Raw genomic sequence first — 18,174 nt, forward strand, 5'->3', positions numbered from 1 at the left:
TTTGGCTGTCATGGCTAATTAAGCCCTCTGATTCACAGACTCTCTCTTCAAACAGGACACAGAACAATTGGTTGACAAGATTGATTAAAGTTTCTTTTATTAAATGACAATCACATCTGTCTTCTTGATTCCTCTTACATGACCTGTATCAGAATTTTTTTTTTAAACGTGTTTCTGGACAAGCTCTTGGCTTACCCTCACACGACAGCTAATTTCAGGGCTGTACTAATCAGTTTAGGCTAGCTAGGTTATGCTGCAGTAACAAACAACTAAAACAATCTCAGTGACTTACAACAAAGGTTGTATTTCTTACATGTCACGTGGCTATGCACATCTTCATTCTGGGACCAAAGCTAAGTACCTCTACTCGGGACGTGCTGCTCTCATGGCAGAGAAAAAATAATATGGGAGAATCATGAAATGGCTTACATTTCTGCTCAGAAGTGGCTCATGCCATTTCTATTCATAGTTCATTGATTGAAAGATGGCTAAACTTGATTACATTAGGGTAAGAAGTATAATCTCCTATAGACAGGCCAGATAGGGAAGGAAGGTTTAAGAAAGGGAGGAGCAAAGAATATTGATAATAGTCTACAAGAAGGACTAATATTACCTATGTGCACCAGTGTCATTGTTACCAGTTATAATATTGACTGATAAAATATACTCCCATACTAGCTGGTAACTAGCTGCTGTCCCAAGCTTCCTGATAACTCCCATCCCCTAAGACTCCCTTATTCACAAACTAGCATGAGGAGTTAACATCTAGTGCAGAAAGGTAGCTCCAGGACTTCAAACCTACTAGATCAATGCTTGAACACCACCTGTGGTTAAGTATGTTAAGTACCCGCCTTGGCTAATTTCCTCTGCTATGTAATTTTTATTAGTTTAATTCTGAGTGCAACCTGATTTCCAGGCTCTTAGAGGGAAACTCACTGCAGCTCCTATGTGTTGTGGTTACTTAATAATAATATTTGTGTTGCTTTCTACACATTTTGACATCTTTTGCATAGTACATGCAATAATGCTCAGTAAATATTTGTAGAAAGACCTAATTTTTCCCATTAGCTAAACTTTTCTACTATCTCAACATACTATTTATTTTGAATCTTCGTTAATTTTTATACCATTTCTCATGTCTGAAAATATCATCATCACTAACTTCTATAGAATGCATTTGCAATTTACAAAGCACTCTCCCTTACACCATTTCATTCAATCTCCCCAACACTCTCAGGAGGTAGGAATTAGATTTTACAGATGATGAAATTGAGACTCAGTGAAGTCAGGTGTCTTACAGCTAGTTAAGTCCTGTTCATTCATTCATCAAATATTGAGTGCCTAAACTTAGATGTGTTAAGGTTGGATTTAAAAACAACTTACCTGAATTCAAGTTAAGGGTTTATTCCACTATTCACAACTATGTTACCACCAGGGCCATGAACTCAAAGGAAGGAAACAGTAAGTCTGTTGATTTTATTGTTGAAGACCCCTGCAACACAAGTCTCAGAAAGGCTCCAAGGTCATTTGTAACACTCAAGGTAGCCACTAGCAGGAGCAATCTCATTTCTCTCTGTGCTTGCTACTTAAGCACTAACAGTCTCACTGTAGATAACTCCATTCACTACATATTTAATGAATTTATCCACAGGTTTTGGAGCTATTTAAATTGAGTTTTGACTGTAGCTGTGGAACCTGAACAAGTTACTTATCCCTTTGAGCTTATTCTACCATCTGCGAAGTAAAAGTAATACTAATGTCCTAGAACTAACTCGTGGAGGTTAAACACATAAAGTATGAAAAAGATGTGGTAATGCTCATCGTAGCTACGGTTTCCAACCTTTTATGAAGTTTTAAACTCCGCATTCAAATAAAAACAATGTCTATGTCGTCGTAAGACTACAGGCTGACCACTCTTGGGCAGCGCTGTTCTTTATTCTGGAATATATCATTTTACACTTTTGGTGTTAAATCTTCTTTTACTGCAATGGTACCTGTCGTCTTCAACAGCGCACTTAATCTGGAATCCCCATGTCGTCCTTCGTCCCAAAGTAAAAAATTAACACATATATAAAACACCTTATTCTTTAAAACCCAAAGCAGTGCGTATCACAGCCGATAACCAGAGGTATAAAATGCCCTAAGGCGGTCACCAGGGAACGCCTCCGGATAACCTAGAAAAGGGCGGAGCCAGAAGGCCCTCAGATCTCTTTCTGCCTCACAATGTCGCCAGCTCTTCCCAATTCTCGCGAGACTTCAAGCGATTCAGCTTCTGCGTACTACAAGATACTGGGAGTCTAGGAGCCAAGGGAGGGGGAGGGGAAGGGGGGACGGTACAAACAGCGTGGCCGCCATCTTGTTTGCACCCCCGCTTCGCGCTCGCTCCGCTCTCCGTGACGCACGCTTCCCCTCCCCTCCGCGGTGCCCAGGCCCCTGCCTTGCTCTACTCCGCTGGAGCGCGGGGGCTGCTCCCGCTCTTCCCTGGACTCCTGAGCAGAGGCGTGTAAGTGTGCGGGAGCTCTGTGGGAAGGAGGGTGTGAGGTAAGCGGCAACGGTGGGGGGAGGGGCAGCGCTTCCCGCCTTCGGCTGCGACCTCACTTCCCTCTCATGGTCGCTGCTGTAGTTCTGTCCGGCCTGCCCGCCGCCATGTTGTGTTCTCTCCGGGGCCGCCGCTGTCACCGCCGCCGCCGCGCTCGTGGGGTCCGTGTGCCTCGCCGGCCCGGCCCGCGGGCTTTCTCCCATTGGCGGAAGGCAACGGCGGGGGGGCTCGCTCGTGATTGGTTGGTGGCGGGGAGGCCGCGGACCTGGCACCTTATTGGTCGCGCTGGCTCCGGCCTGGGGGGTGATGAAGGAATCGGAGGCTGCGGAGATGTGCGCGTCTTGGGCTTGTGCTGTAGGGCGATGACCCCCTACGGCGCAGGCGTGGGGTGGAGGCTGGGGCGAACCTAAAGGCCTTAAGGGAGAAGAGAGGATGGTGGTCTGGCAGGTACTTTGGAGTAGTCTGTGCATGGCCAGGAGTGGGAGGCCTAGTATAGGGGCATGAAAGCCCCAAGGGTGACAGACTTGGAAACACTGAAACCCAAGTTAGTGAGGATCTTCAAGATCCAGGATGCTAAACTTACAGAGTAACGCAGTTCGGAATTGACCCTAATGTCCATGGATAGTAGGTCTGAGAGCGTAGTATATCAGTAAAGGGCTTCAGGCCCCTAGGGACATATGGGAAAGTTAGGAGCTCGTCAGGGATTTTGCTATTCAGTGCCAGCATTGAAACACTGCGGTTTAGGTGGAGTCCTGGAGTTCAAAGTTACCAGACCTGGGATATGATATGAAGAGGAAGTAAACAGACTCAGCCTGAGGGAGAGATCATGCTGGATAGGTGTGCTGATCTTAATAACTGAGTGCCAAGCCTAGGAGGCACCGCATTAAGTAGTGACAGATCTATAGGATCGAGAAAGTATTGGGTTGGCCAAAAAGTTTGTTTTACCCTAAGATGGCTCAAGTAGGGCTTAGTTGTCTTTAACTTCATTAGAAACAGTCTTGTTAGATTCTGTTACAGCTGTCATATCAGCATGCATTAAAAAAAAAACTTAGCAAAATTGGTGAATTTTTATGTAGCCATTTTAATATCGAGGATGGAAGAAAATATGCAACATTTCTGGCATATTATGCTTTATTATTTCAAGAAAGGCAAAAATGCAACTGAAATGCAAAAAAAGTTTGTGCAGTATATGGAGACGGTGATCTGACTGATGAAAGTGTGAAAAGTGGTTTGCAAAGTTTCGTGCTGGAGATTTCTTTGCTGGGTGATGCTCATGGTTGGGTAGTCCAATTGAGGTTGATAGCAATCAAATTGAGACATTGAGAACAATCGATGTTATACCACTCAGGAGATAGCCAACATACTCAAAATATCCAGATCAATAAAGTTACTGGTGAAAATGAAAAATGTGTCTTTTATTTTACAGAAAAAAACTAAGTGGAATTTTTTGGCCAGCCCTTTTACAAAGCATTTTGGGGTTCATTTTCAGACTTGGGAATTATATATCGTAAGGGAGCAATTATAGGTTATTGGCACTCAGGACCATGCAGCTAGTTTTGAGATGTTCTCTGTAAAGCTTTCTTGCTTTAGAAGGATAGATATGTTAGGTTTCTCTTTAGCAGAAGAGAGTTTGACAGAGATCCTGGATCTTGGCTCATGTACTTCCTTTTATATATGCCTAAAAATACATCCACTGTTCCATGCATTTAAAAAATTATTTAAAAAATAAGCAGCCCAGAACGAAAATAAATTAGTGTGTAGCTTCTTGCATCTTGTCTTAAGCAACAGGACTTGTCAGCATTTTCTAGTTCATGTTTCAAAAAGTTTTTGTTGTAATTAACAGTTGTCAGAGTCAGCTTGTTGGGTATACATTCCTTTTCCATTGAATGGTAATGACTTGGATTGTTTTACATTTGTGTCTTCCAAGGTTTGAGGATCAGGGAAAAACATTTGTGTTAAATCTCTTTGTTTTCCTAATTTGTTTTTTCTTGTCTATGTTTGATGGTTCTTTCTGGCTTTAGATAGATATTATACTTCTGTTTTCATGTCAATTTCAAGAAATTCTCCTGGTTTTCAGATTTGGTCACTTTTTATGTGAATGCACATAAATTTTTTGAGAGAGAACTAGTACTTTCCAGTGATAAAGGAAGGGAATTGACACTTTGGGGCATATTTAATACAACGTTCCTGGTAGGTAGGGCAGATGAGAAGTTGAAGATCAGAGAGGATAATTAAGTAGCATGTCCAGTGTCATTTAGTGGCTGAACTGGGATTCAAACTCAAGTTGCCTGATGCCAAAGCCTGTGGTTTTATCTGCTACATCATGCTACCAACATAAACCTGACTAGTCAAACTCCCAGATAGTTCTATATTTTAAAGCGGATCATCTTTCTTTGATTTCTGTGTGTTAGGAGTGTATTGAGTGGGAGAATACAACTAATAAGAATTTGTAGATCTTTCTTTAGGACTTCTAGTCAAGATGGAGGCGTAGGCAAACACTGCTCGCCTACTCGCACAACCACAGCAAAATTTACAACTAAACTACAAAACAACTATCACCTAGAATCGTTAGAAAATCGAGCTGTATGGAATCTTGACAACCAAGGAATTAAAGATGTTACGTTCATCTAGGTGAGTAGGAGGGGCAGAGAAACGGCTAGGCACGGAGATACAGATGCAGAATGGGCAGTCCTACACCTACATGTGGTGGATAAAAATTGGAAGGGATTCCTTGGGAGCGAGGGATCCTAGCCCACACCAGACCACCCAGCCCAGGGTTCCAATGCCAGGAAGACATGCCCCCATAACTTCTGGCTGTAAAAAACAGTGGGTGTTGCTACAGTGGAAGAAACTGGGATTCTTAGGAGTCTGCAGACCTAGGACTTACGTAGACTCACTCCCTCTGGGCCTTAGCACTGGGGCAGCAGCTGGAAGGGCCCCAGTGGCATATGGGGAGAAATTGAAGTGTCTGGCATCAGGGCAAGTGCCTGGGGACAGCTTCCTCTCAGACAAAATTTCAGAGGCCAGGCAGTGGCATCGTCCTCTCCCTGAGCCCTCCCCCATACAGAGCCACAGAGCTGTGACACCATATCAGAGACTCCACCAACCTTATTCACACAGGTTGCCTCATCTTGGCGATTACCTAAGGCTCCGCTCCATCCAACTTACGGGTGCTCTTTTCCACAACAGGCCACATTACTAAAGATGGAATCAGCAGCTCTGTCCAACACATAGAAACAAATACGGGAGGCTGCAAAATGAGGAGACAAATATGGCCCAAATGAAAGAACGGAACAACACTCCAGCAAAGGAACTAAATAAAATGGAGATAAGCAATCAGTTAGATGCAGAATTCAAAACACTTCTTATTAGGCTGCTCAAGGAACTCATTGGGTACTTCAATAGCATAAAAGAGACCCAGGCAGAAGTGAAGGTTACCAATAAGTGACATAAAGAAAAAATTATAGGGAACCAACAGTGGAGTTGATGAAGCCAAGAATCAAATCAATATTTTGGAACATAAGGAAGAAAAGAACATGAACTGCAAGAAATAAAAAGAATCCCCCAAACAAGGATAGGCTAAGGAGCCTTTGGGACAACTTCAGATGTACCAACATTCAATTCATAGGGGTGCCAGAAGGCGGAGAGAAAGATCAAGAAATTGAAAACTTATTTGAAAAAATAATGAAAGAAAAGTTCTCTAATTTGATGAAGGAAATAGACATAGAAGTCCAGGAAGCACAGAGTCCCAAACAAGATGCAAAGAGGCCCGCTCCAAAACACATCATAATTAAAATGCCAAAGGTTAAAAAGATAAAGAGAGAATATATTTTTAAGGATTTTTATTTATTTTTTTAGAGGGTAAGGGAGGGAGGGAAACGTCCGTGTGTGGTTGCTCTTGCACGCCCCCTTCTGGGGATGTGGCCTGCAACCCATGCATGTGCCTTAGACTGGGAAATGAACCAGCAACCCTTTGGTTTGCAGGCCGGCACTCAATCCACAGAGCCACACCATCTAGGGCTAAAGAGAGAATCTTAAAAACAGTAAGAGAAAAGCAAAGACCTAGCTACAAAGCAGTTCCCATAAGGTTGTCAGCTGATTCCTCAAAAGAAACTTTGCAGGTAAGAAGGGAATGGCAAGAAGTAATCAAAGTGATGAAATGCAAGGACTTAAAACCTAGATTCCTCTATCCAGCAAAGCTATCATTTAGAATGGAGGGGCAAATAAAGTGCTTCCCGGGCAAGGTAAAACTAAGGGAGTTCATTATCACCAAGCCCTTATTACATGAAATGTTAAAGGCACTTATTTAAGAAACAGAAAAAGATCAAAACTATGAAACATTAAAATGGCAATAAATTCACAACAATCAACAATTGAATGTAAAAAAACTAAGCAAACAAGCAGAACAGGAACAGAATCATAGATATGGAGATCATTTGGAGGGTTATCAGTTGGGAGGGGGTAGGGGAGGTATGGGGGAAAATGTGTGGAGATTAAGAAATACAGATTGGTAGGTACAAAACAGAATGGGATGTTAAGAACAGTATAGGAAATGGAGTAGCCAAAGAACTTGTATGTCTGTCCCATGGACATGAACTAAGTGGGGGATTGTCAGACGGAATGGGGGGGTACAAGGTGGAGGGGGGCAAAGGGGAAAAAGTTGGGACAACTGAATAGCATCATCAATAAAATATTTTTAAGAAATTAATTTGTAGTACTGTTTCAAAGATTCAGACCACAGAGTAGTAACCATTTGAATATAGGTTCTTCAACCAGGTATTTAAATCTTACCCCTTGGTTTCTTTTTTTTTTTTAAGATTTTATTTATTCATTTTTAGAGAGAAGGGAAGGGAGAGAGAAAGAAGGAGAGAAACATCAATGTGTGGTTGCCTCGCATGCGTTCCCCACTGGGGACCTGGCCTGCAACCCAGGCACATGCTGTGCTTGGGAATCGAACCTGTGACCCTTCAGTTCTCAGGCCCACACTCAATCCACTGAGCCACACCAGCCAGGGGACCTCTTGGTTTCTAATGTAAAGGGAAAGATTGACAAAGTAAACTGCTGAAGTTTTCCCAGACCCAGGTTGTTCATGGTTAAAAAGTATGTACAGAAAGTTTAAGAATCTGCATTCTTTAGAACAAGGCTTCAGAATATTGCTGACATAGTCTTTCTATTTATGGAAGTGATTAATGCCAAGCAGCGAGAAACTACCAAGTGCATAGTGTAAAAGAGCTCACTAGGGAGCTTTTTTAAACATCACCAGATTTTAGGATGTTTGTCTCCAAACGCCGGGATCTATCCAGAAGCCTAGTGCCTCCTCCAAACTGTGGAATAATGTTTCTAGGATATACTTATCCTAAATGATGTATAATATTAAAACCAATACAACAAAATATTTGCAGTTCCCAGTATTGCATGGAAATCTTTTAAGTAATTCAGGTTTCAGGGGGGAAGTCTTGCTTTGTTTCTTGGTGTGATTAGGTGAGAGTATCCTCCCTTTTATTTGCAGTTACACTGCAGCATAGAAGATAAAGTAGGAGAGAAATAGGGTTTGCCGAGCATTTTGTACATTGCTCATCTTAGCCCCATTTGGCTCAGTCATTAAGTTAACCAGGTTAGAAGGTTATGACATCCAAAACTTAGTTTCTTTTTTAGTAAGTCTGGACAAGATTACAAAGACATTCATATACATATATATATATATTTTTAAATGATTTTTTAAAAAAGATTTTATTTATTTTTTAGGGAAGGGAGGGAGAAAGAGAGAGAGAGAGAAACATCAATGTGTGGTTGCTGGGGGCCATGGCCTGCAACCCAGGCATGTGCCCTGACTGGGAACCGAACCTGTGACACTGGTTCGCAGCCCGAGCTCAATCCACTGAGCTACGCCAGCCAGGTCATATACATATATATTTTTTACTTAGTAAGCATTTCTTGACTATCTGCTTTTCAACACCAGTGACTGCCTTCATTCCATATTAGCTCCCTATCCCCATGGTTGCTAGCTGGACCTTGTAATCATTTGGAATTGACCACCCTAGAAATCCTGAACTCTCAGGAAGTCTGAGTAGGTCAAAGTTTATATTAAAAACTTGTGAACAGCAGTTTTGTCTTCTCAACAGAAAACATACTAATGTTTTATACTTTATAGACTGTCCATGTCATCTTATTTAATCTTTATAACAATCCTAATATCTCATTTGTGCTTATATGTTTTTAACTTGGCCAAAACTGATTCACTATACTAGAAAAGGCATGAGGTTTCTTATCCCCATTTACAGAGAAATGGAGGCATGAGGGTCCATCAGGTGTTATGCTGAGACAGTTTGTAAATTCACATCTCTTATTTTTTGGTTCATAGGTACTGAGCCACTAAAGATACTCAGGGATAATATAGTTACTGCCTTTTTAGAAAAGGTTTTTATTTACTTCTAGAGGGGAAGGCAGAGAGAAAAAGAAGAGAAACATCTATGTGTGTTTGCCTCTTGTGCACCCCCTACTGGGGACCTGGCCCACAACCCAGGCTTGTGCCCTGACTGGGAATTAAACCAGCAACCCCTTGTTTCACAGGCTGATGCTCAAGCCAGGGCTAGTTACTGCCTCTTATTGTGTGCTAACATTATACCATCTAGGGGTTCCTTAGAGTTTAGGAAATAACACGCTGTGGGGGAAGGAGAGGGGGAAGGGCAAGGCATGGGTATGCTCTCTGGAGGGTGAGCTTGTGCTGGGACCTTCGTTTTGAGAGTTTTAAAGTCTGGGAGTTTAGGGGAGGTCTTAGGGAAGGATCTCAATAGCATGTTCATCAACTTTTCCAGGTGTGCCCTATCAGGGCTGTGGTCTCCACTTATTAGCCAGCACCTGGGCAGAGGGTTATTAGTCTTTGCAGCTGATCCTGCCATTTCCCACCTGGTTTTGCTGCTTTTCTGGGCCTGGAGCTGAAATATTCAATACAGCTGAGGCCTAGGTGTTATCTCTAGGGAAGAGAGATGAGAGGGTCCTAAACCCCATGATCAGCAATGTGCTGGGGGAGGAAAGGGGGAGAGGTCTGGCACTGGTTTTGCCCATTGCCAGGCACCTGGGGCTTTCTGCCCTGGTGACCTGTATCTGGCTGTAAATTGCTCGGCCAGTGTGGTTAGCTATCTGTCTCAGTTTCCCCATTCCTTTTGCCAAGGAATTTTCCTAGCTTCTTACTATTCAGCCTCAAAGTAATTTGCTCAAGGTCACATTGCAGATCCCAGATTCAAACATAGATCTGTAACTGTTAATTCTTACACAATTTGTGGAGCCTTTACTCTTAAATACTGTGTTCTCTTGACCATAGAATATTGTGAGAAAAGAAAAATCCTTGCATCTTAGCTAAGGAAGTGACCTTTGATTCTTTTAGGAATGTCCTTTGTAGTGAAGCTCTAAATAGTATGATGACCTTGACAAGGTCACTTAGCCATGCAAGGATGGAGCCAAGTCTAGGCAAGTACAGTGGAGTCCCAGACCTGTGTTCATTCTGCTGGACAGCACTGCTTCGCCTGTGGGAGCAGTGGCTTGATGGCAGAGATGTCTCTAAGGCAACGTTTGTGTTTTGACAAGTTTGCCTCATTCACAGGGGGAAGAATGGCAGAGGACATTATTAGGTTCACAAGTGACCTTGAGGTTCATTCTAGCCTCAGGCATACAACCTAGGAAGAACATTCCTTAGCCAGCAAGTTGTTCTTTTCCATTCTATTTCTTGTGCTCAAAGCAAACTGAGTTATCTGATGTCTTACAGTCTCTCTTTTTCATTTTGTTTATTCAGGTTTTCATGTGTGCACTGTGACTAGTTAGGAAGACTACAAGGTCATTTTAGTGTTTTCCCACAGAGGCTCAAAGCACCTAACATAATGTAAGTAGATTAATTGTAGGAGGAAATGGATTTAAAATATATTGGCCAAAAAGTGGGCTTTGGAGGCGGCAGTGTAGCTGCTGACGTTGGAGTCAGACCTGGGAAAGAATTTGTCTCCGCAGTGCATTTATTCTCTGTGTTTGCTGGGGGGTCAGATTCTTAACCTGTCTGAGCTTTAGTTTCTTCCTGTGTAAAGTAGTGGTAATAGTGCCTACCTTATAGAGTGATTATGAGAAATTAATATAATAGCATGTAATAAATAACTGTCATTGAGTGGACCTTTCTTTTTACAGTAGCATAAAATCTATCCTGACAGCTTCCCTAATGAGGAGGCCTTTTGTAATTATCTACTCTGTTATGTACAGTAAGATTTCTACATGGAGAGCAACCACTTGACATGAAAGAAATAACCTAATTAGTTGTGCTGTTGTGGTTTAGGAGTTTGTTTTAGGGTTAGGTTGTTTCCTGATCACCTCTGTTAATCGCCAGTTGCCAAGTAGTAATGATTCTGATGAGATGAAAACTTTCATATTTACCAAATAGCCATGATTATTAAAATCAGAACAATCGTTTTTATCCTTCTGTCCAAAAAGAAACTTGCATTATAGTAATTTAAAATGTTTTCTAATTGTTGAGATTGTCAGTGGAAGTTAACTGTAAATTTGTTTTATGGTCACCTGGGTCACATTTTCTTTGAAATAAGCAGGAAGACAACATTGTGGAGTGGTGCAGGAAAGAATCTCTCTGCCTGCCGAAATTTTTGCTAGATTGCAATATTGCATTCTTCCCACACTTCTCCGTGTTTAGCAGGGATGTACCTGATGGCAATGAGGCAACACCTGTACTTATTCAGTATTGGAGTTGTATTTTTCATTTTGGTTTAAGGTTTTTTTGTTTGTAGACAGGTTACTTCTAAATCTAGTGTTTTTTCTGTTATATAGTAAAAGCTTTCTAATGAAAACCTTCAGGTGCAGTTTAGAGAGAGGGACTAGTCTAACCTTTGTGTTTGAATGTTTCCAGTAGTATAGATTTAAATTAAAGGTTCAGATCTCCATGTCCGAGGTATAGTATGAGCTTTCTATATAAATGAACACTCTCCATTTAAAATCAACCATATCATTATAAAAAGGTTCCAAGGATCATTCTAAATACATTCATAGGTATGAGCTATAAATAGTGATCTTGAGCAGTGCTTCAGTAAATGCTTTCTGTGACTCATAGGAAATAAATTGGAATGTAGAATTTTTGTATCATATAGTTGATTAAAATCTATTAGCGTTTCTGCAGGTTTTCACAGTTTCTACTTACCGTTAACCCTGTCCTCAGGAGCAGCAGATTATCCATTGATCAGTAAGAAGTGAGATTCTTTGTCCAGTGTTAGGAAAACATATCCCCTCACCAGTAGCATGATATGTCCATTTCAAAGAGAAAGTACGTGCTATGTACACAGTTGAACATCTTTGCCATTTTTAACTGTCCTAAAAACCGATACTGAAACTGGAAGGTAATTAATTTAGAATTTGCTCATTATCAGATAACAAAGTTAGTGCTTTTTAAAGAAGCAAAGCATACATGGTTGGCAATAATTTGGGAGGCAGAGGATTGCTATTTATGGTGATATTTAATGCCACTTTCAGTAGGATTAAATTAAAAACGTAAGTGCTATAATGTGTGTGAAACCCTTTTGGAAGGTGGTCAGAATAGTTGCCTATAGTTTTCTTTTCATTTCACTAAAATTTGTAGGTTGCCTTAGAGCAGCATTTCCCAGGCTATTATTTCATTGAACATTCTTTTTTAAAAATACATATTTTATTTATTTATTTTTTAGAGAGAGGAGAAAGGAAGGAGAAAGAGAGGGAGAGAAACATCAATGTGTGGTTGCCCCTTACATTCCCCCAATTGGGGCCCTGGCCTGCAACCGAGGCATGTGCCCTGACTGGGAGTCGAACCAGTGACCCTTTGGTTCACAGGCCCGCACTCATCCACTGAACCACACCAGCCAGGGCTCATTGAACGTTTTTAATTCTTAAACAATGTGAGGACATGTCTTCTGGGGATGAGAAAGGGATTCTTTACAAAATAATGACCAAAGTGATGTGCATTTCTTTACTACAGAATTAGTATTCAGAGTTTTTGTGCTCATGTGCCTTATGACCCTTGAAAAGAAGAAAGTTATGTTATTTGGTGTTTCCTCAAACTTATTTGGCCATGGCATCCTGTTTGTGAGAACACCTAATAAGCATTTCATGCTATGACTGGTGTGTAGTGGAGTCAGGCAGTTCTGGTGTAGAGTTTATGAATAAAAAAGATGAATCCATTTGTATAGAATAGCTTGACCAACAGTGGGAAAGGACTTTTCTGGGAACTATAAGATATGTCTCTAAAGTAACGTAGACGTAGGGATGAATGTGATTTCAAAACTCATCTAATTCAATAATAATAGTAATAGTAGCAGCTACCAGTTTTTGGAGCACTTGCTATGATCGGGCACAGTGTTGTTATTCTGCATGCATTTATTAACCACTAGTCTTAATGACTTTATCTTAATATTTCCCATTCATCTGCTTTTCAGCATCTCCACTACTACATTTTCCAGTAACTAGATTACTGTAGTGTCCTGTTCTTCCTGTTACCTGTCTGGAATGCTGCCATCTTCCCACCCTGGGCCCTTCTTCACCCGGTACCCAAAATAATCTTTTAAAAGGGTAATTCTGACTGTGTTTAAAACTTTGTCCAGCCCTGTTTACTTTTCTAATTTCTAGCCTCTTGCCCCTGGGCTGCTGCCATACCAGACTGCAGCCCTTCCAGAAATATAACGCTTCTCTGTCAGGTCCAGGCGTTTGTACAAGCAGTTTGCTTATCTATTTAAGTAGGTTCCTATTCTTAGGATTTTATATCTCCCAAGAAGCCGCCTCTCACCAGCCTGAAATTGAGTTAGGTCATGGGTTAGGTGCTCAGCTTCTCTCCTGTACTTTGCATTTGCTCCTGTTGTAACTCTTAACAAACAGCACTATGATTGGCTATTTTAATTTTTCTGTTTGTTGCAATAGACTTTAATCTTCTTGAGGCTTACAGGGGTTGTGTCTTGTTTATGATCCTCAGATCTTAGCAGAATGCATGTACATGTAAGTATTTATTGAATAAATCAAAGTACCTTATTCCTTACAACCTTTTAAAATGTTTTACAGTTTAGGAAATTGGCCTCAGTGGGTTAAGTAACTAGCCCAAAGTTATTCCGCTAAAAAGAGGTGAGGCAGGATTAGAATCTAAATCTGTCTAGTTGGAAAGACTGGGCTTATTTTTTTCCTGCTTCTCCACATGGCTGCTCTTTTTCATCTTGTCTTTACATATTTCTGTCAAGTGTCCCAACAGCCTGTGCTAACAACCCCATCCATAGCTTCCGAGGCAGCTGGTGCCATCTTTGGATAGCTCTGAGAGCTGAAATAGGTCCCTCTAGAATAGTTTTCCATACACTGGTCTTAATTTATGCTTTGGAGAATATAATTTATTTTTTAAAAGCAAATAATTCAGAATTTATAATCCGTTTAAGGTTTCATTTATTAGTTTATTTTATTCATTCATTTATTGAGCAGCCATTTACCGAATGCCATCTCTAGGTTCTTTATTCTAATGATGTCATCGTTCAAAATGAGGATTATCTTTAGACTTCTGTCAGAGTCTTATGAAAATGTGCTGGTACTTTTTTTTTAAAACCTTAAGGGTGGATTTGGTTTGGGAAGTAGCTAATAGTTGTTCAGGACCAAGCCAGGTGAAAATGTGGGTCAGAAGTTACAATCTGGCAGTCCTCAATTTTCTTTTTACCTGTCTATAATTACTTACTTATTTATTTTTATTATTGTTCTGTTACATTTGTCCTATTTTCCCCTGTTGCCCACCTCTGCCTCCTGCTCTGTCCATCAACCATCCCCCCCAACGTCCCCCACAGCCAGTCCCCACCCTGTTGTCCCTGGGTCATTTGTACCTGTTCTTTAACTAGGTCCTGCCTCTTATTTATTTTTTTAAAAATTTGAACCAAAATTGAAAATGGGAAGATTTAACAATTTGGCTTCCTTTAAAAAAAAAACAAAACAAAAATCCAGCCCTGGCTGATGTGGCTCAGTGGATTGAGTACTGGCTTTTGGGCCAAGGGGTCACCGGTTTGATTCCCATGCCAGGGCACATGCCTGAGTTGCAGGCCAGGTCCCCAGTAGGGGGCATGTGAGAGGCAACCAGTTGATGTATCTTTTGCACATTGATGTTTCTCTCCTTCTCTTTCTCCCTCCCCTCCCCTCTCTCCAAAAGTAAATAAATAAATCTTAAAAAAAAAAAACAGATAAAAGTGTACTTTATGAAGTTCTGGAAGAGATAATGAAATTAGTGGTGTAAGTAATAGGTATAATGGATGTTCTCTGTGATGCCACTTATAATATTTTAAAATTTAAAATATTGAAATTATTTAATATGGAATTAATTAAAAATTATGGCACACCCACTCAATGGAATATAACTCAATTATAAATGACTATCTATAGTTGATGTAGCGAGTTACTGTTATTCACATCAGTTTTTTAAGTGGAAAAAATATAAAACATTTGTATAGTATTTTCTAATGTTGTAGGGGACTAACAGCCTCATATCTAATTTACATAAGAATCTCTAAAAGTATATAACCTAAAATACTAACAGTGCTTGATTCTAGGTGGTTAGATTAAAGGTGTTTGTAAAAAAAAAAAAAATTCATCTTCCTAACCCAGTGTTTTTTAGCCTTTTTCATCTCATGGCACACATAAACTAATTACTAAAATTCTTCAGCACACCAAAAAAAAATTTTTTTTTCCAGATCTGACCCCCCCAAAATACATATAATTTTGATGAATTTATAAAAAATAATAGTAATTACCTACTCTTTTTGCTCGAAAGTGACTTTTTTAAAAAGGATTTCTGACACCAAGAATTAAGCAATCAGACACACCCTTATGCAACATGACCAGTAAGATGCAACTCTGTTATATGTTCTATGTATCTATGGTTCAAGACAGGGCATTCACACTGGATGGCTGTTGTCATTTTTTAATGTGACAATCTAAGGGAAAAGAGGTCAGTGCCCCCGACTAAATAGTCAGGTATTGCATGTTTTAAAAATTCTCTTGCAGCACACAGAAATAGCTGCCCTAACCTATAACAACACCAATACAAAACAAATTGCTGTATACATCTGTCTCATTAGATTAGTATACAGTAATATATACAGCATGTTTACTATTCAGATGAATATGGCTTTTGTCCCCATCCCAGTATTTTTAAAAGTTCATTTTTCTCTAGAAATGGTCTTCTTTGGTATTTCCTGGGACCCTCAGGTTCACTTACTAAGTCTGAAAGGGTTAGTTAAGGACACCATCAATAGGAATGTTCAGGCCATTAAAGAACCCAGTTTCTTTGCTGCTATTTTTGCTTCTGCTGGGATACAGGGTAACCTTTGAGATCAGGTAATCTGGAGTGTGCTGAGCAAGACCCTGTATTAAGCAGAAATTGCCGCGGTGGTTGAGGCTAACTTCTGCCATAACATTGGTCCATAATGTTGGTCCTTCAGGCAGTCTTCAGGATGCCAGATCAACATCTGTGCTACATCAGCTTTTTGTGAGCAGGGTGTGGCTTTTGCTTCTTTTATTCTATCTGAAGCTCTTAGTGCAGTGGCCCAGCATTCCTCTGTGGCCCTTCTCTGTTGGAGCTGAGTAGTAGTCGCCCCTTTAGATGGGGCGTGCTCTCTCCAGTTTTCCTCAGTTCCTCACCAGTCCCAGTTATTTCACTGACACTGTGGTTAAGGCTGCGTTCGATTTACATCTCTGTACTGAGCACTGGAGATGTATGTGGATGTAAATAAGGCAGTCATTGCCCTCCAGAAGCCCTTCTTTGGTAATAGAGACATGGTAAAAAGTAATTATATGTGATAAGTGCTATAATCAAATATATATTTAGATATTAATGGAGCACCTATCACATACCAGGTATTAATGCCTAGTACTTTAAATGATCTCATTTAAGCCTCAGTGCTCTTGTGAGTTGGTGTTATTTTTTCCATTTTCCACGTGAAGAAGTAAGCTCAAAAATGGTTAAGTACCTTGGCCAAGGTCATACAGCTACTAAGTAGGCAGCTGTGATTCAAAATCAGTTTTCTGACCAAGAGCATTAGTTCCCACCCTGCCTTGTTCTAGAGCATTAAAGCTTGAACCATGTAACCGGAGGCAGTGGTTTTGTCTCATAGTCATCTGGGTGTTTTTTAGGGCAAGAAGATGTGTATCCGATATAGGGGGCTGCTGAGATCCAGGACCAGGGAACAATGTGAGTTGGAATCCCAGAGATCCCATGAGGTTCTTAGTCTAGGCTAGAGAAGGGAAAGCTCTAGGAAGCAAATGGATCAGGCTGCCAAATGGAAATTCTGGGATAATTTGAGTTCTCTTCCCACCAGTGTCTTGAATTCTACTAAGGTGACTGTTGATGAGAAGTAGGGGTTGAAGTGTTTTTTTATTTTGTTTTGTTTTTGCAAACTGCCAAGAACTAATAAAAACTGTGCCAAAGACCTTCACAAAGTATCAAGAGAAATAAATGTTTGGTTTAATTTGATACATCAAAAGCAGAGTTGAAGGGTAGACTTTGGGACAATAAGCAGACCTCGGCCAGGATTGGTGGTGAAACATGTATTTCTGGCATAAAAACTGGGGAAGATTTTTAGTAGCAGCTGGTAGTCCTCCGGTACTGCCCTCGATGGGTCAGGAGTTCTTTCTGCAGGGTTGCAAAGTACGCTGGAGATGAGACATTTACTCATAGTAGCTTTCGGGCCTTAAGTCCTGTGTAAACAAGGGATTTGGATTGGGTAACTTTTAGCGCTTTCCATTTTTTTCCTGTGCTTATTTAGTACGATATACTTTACATATGTTATTACCTCATTTAATTCGTACAATGGTTCTGTGATATAGAAGGTATATTCATATATTACAGGTGAGGAAACTGAGGTTCACAGTTGGCCCAATGCCATACAATTACTTAAGTAAAGGAACAGAATTTGAAACTAGCACTGCCCAACTCCCAAGTGTTGTTTTGGCATAGTGACACTGATTAATAGTCAGTGATGTGAAAATGTCCTTCCTATTCTTCTGCCTCTCATTCCTCAAATGACCTTCTTTGCTTCTTTGCAGCTGACTTGACCCCCGCTGTTTGGGGGTTAAAAGAGGCTCTGGTGTGGATAAGGCACTCAACTGGCCTGTTGGCCTTTTGCCTTTTCTTCCCAGGCTGGTAGCTATTCAGATTCTGTGGTCTAAACTTTCGAGAAAACAACTGCAATACCTGCAACAGGGCGCTAACACCCTGTTAGCATAACTAAACTCTTGTTTAGAGGCCGTGGTGAAATTGCCATGCAGTCTTTTAATATTTTAATGTACGCCACTTCTAATGATTTAGTTGTTACTTCAAGTCCTTATAAATTACAAATGTGATTTGCTACTGGTCAAATGCTCCTAATAGTTCAGTAATAAAATTTGTAGCAACTTAGAGTTTGTTTTTTCAGATGCTTAGCTAGGATCCCTAACCAACAGATCAAATTCAACATTAGTGAGATTTCTGATTTTATTTACTGTTTTATTTATTTATTCCTCATCTGAGGACAGTTTTTCATTGCTGAGAGAGAGAGAGAGAGAGAGAGAGAGAGAGAGAGAAGGGAAGGAAGGGAGGAAGGGAGAGAGAGAGAAACATCGTTTGGTTGCCT

The 18,174-nt window shown here is 40.6% G+C and overlaps 1 protein-coding gene across 2 annotated transcripts in view; it reads left to right on the forward strand.

The window, feature by feature from the left end:
• Positions 1-1,892: 1,892 nt before the first annotated feature.
• Positions 1,893-18,174, forward strand: part of NFYC (nuclear transcription factor Y subunit gamma) — a 66,489-nt gene continuing 50,207 nt past the window's right edge. The window contains exon 1 of one of the 2 annotated variants that reach the window (XM_045859083.1): positions 1,893-2,541. The gene's annotated coding sequence lies outside the window, so the exon portion shown is untranslated. The remainder of the gene's footprint in view (positions 2,542-18,174) is intronic. The other variant, XM_045859081.1, reaches the window with a different exon arrangement.

This window comes from Phyllostomus hastatus, unplaced genomic scaffold (genome assembly GCF_019186645.2).
Source record: "Phyllostomus hastatus isolate PE091 unplaced genomic scaffold, TTU_PhHast_1.1 phas_scaffold_182, whole genome shotgun sequence".
NCBI lineage: Eukaryota > Metazoa > Chordata > Mammalia > Chiroptera > Phyllostomidae > Phyllostomus > Phyllostomus hastatus.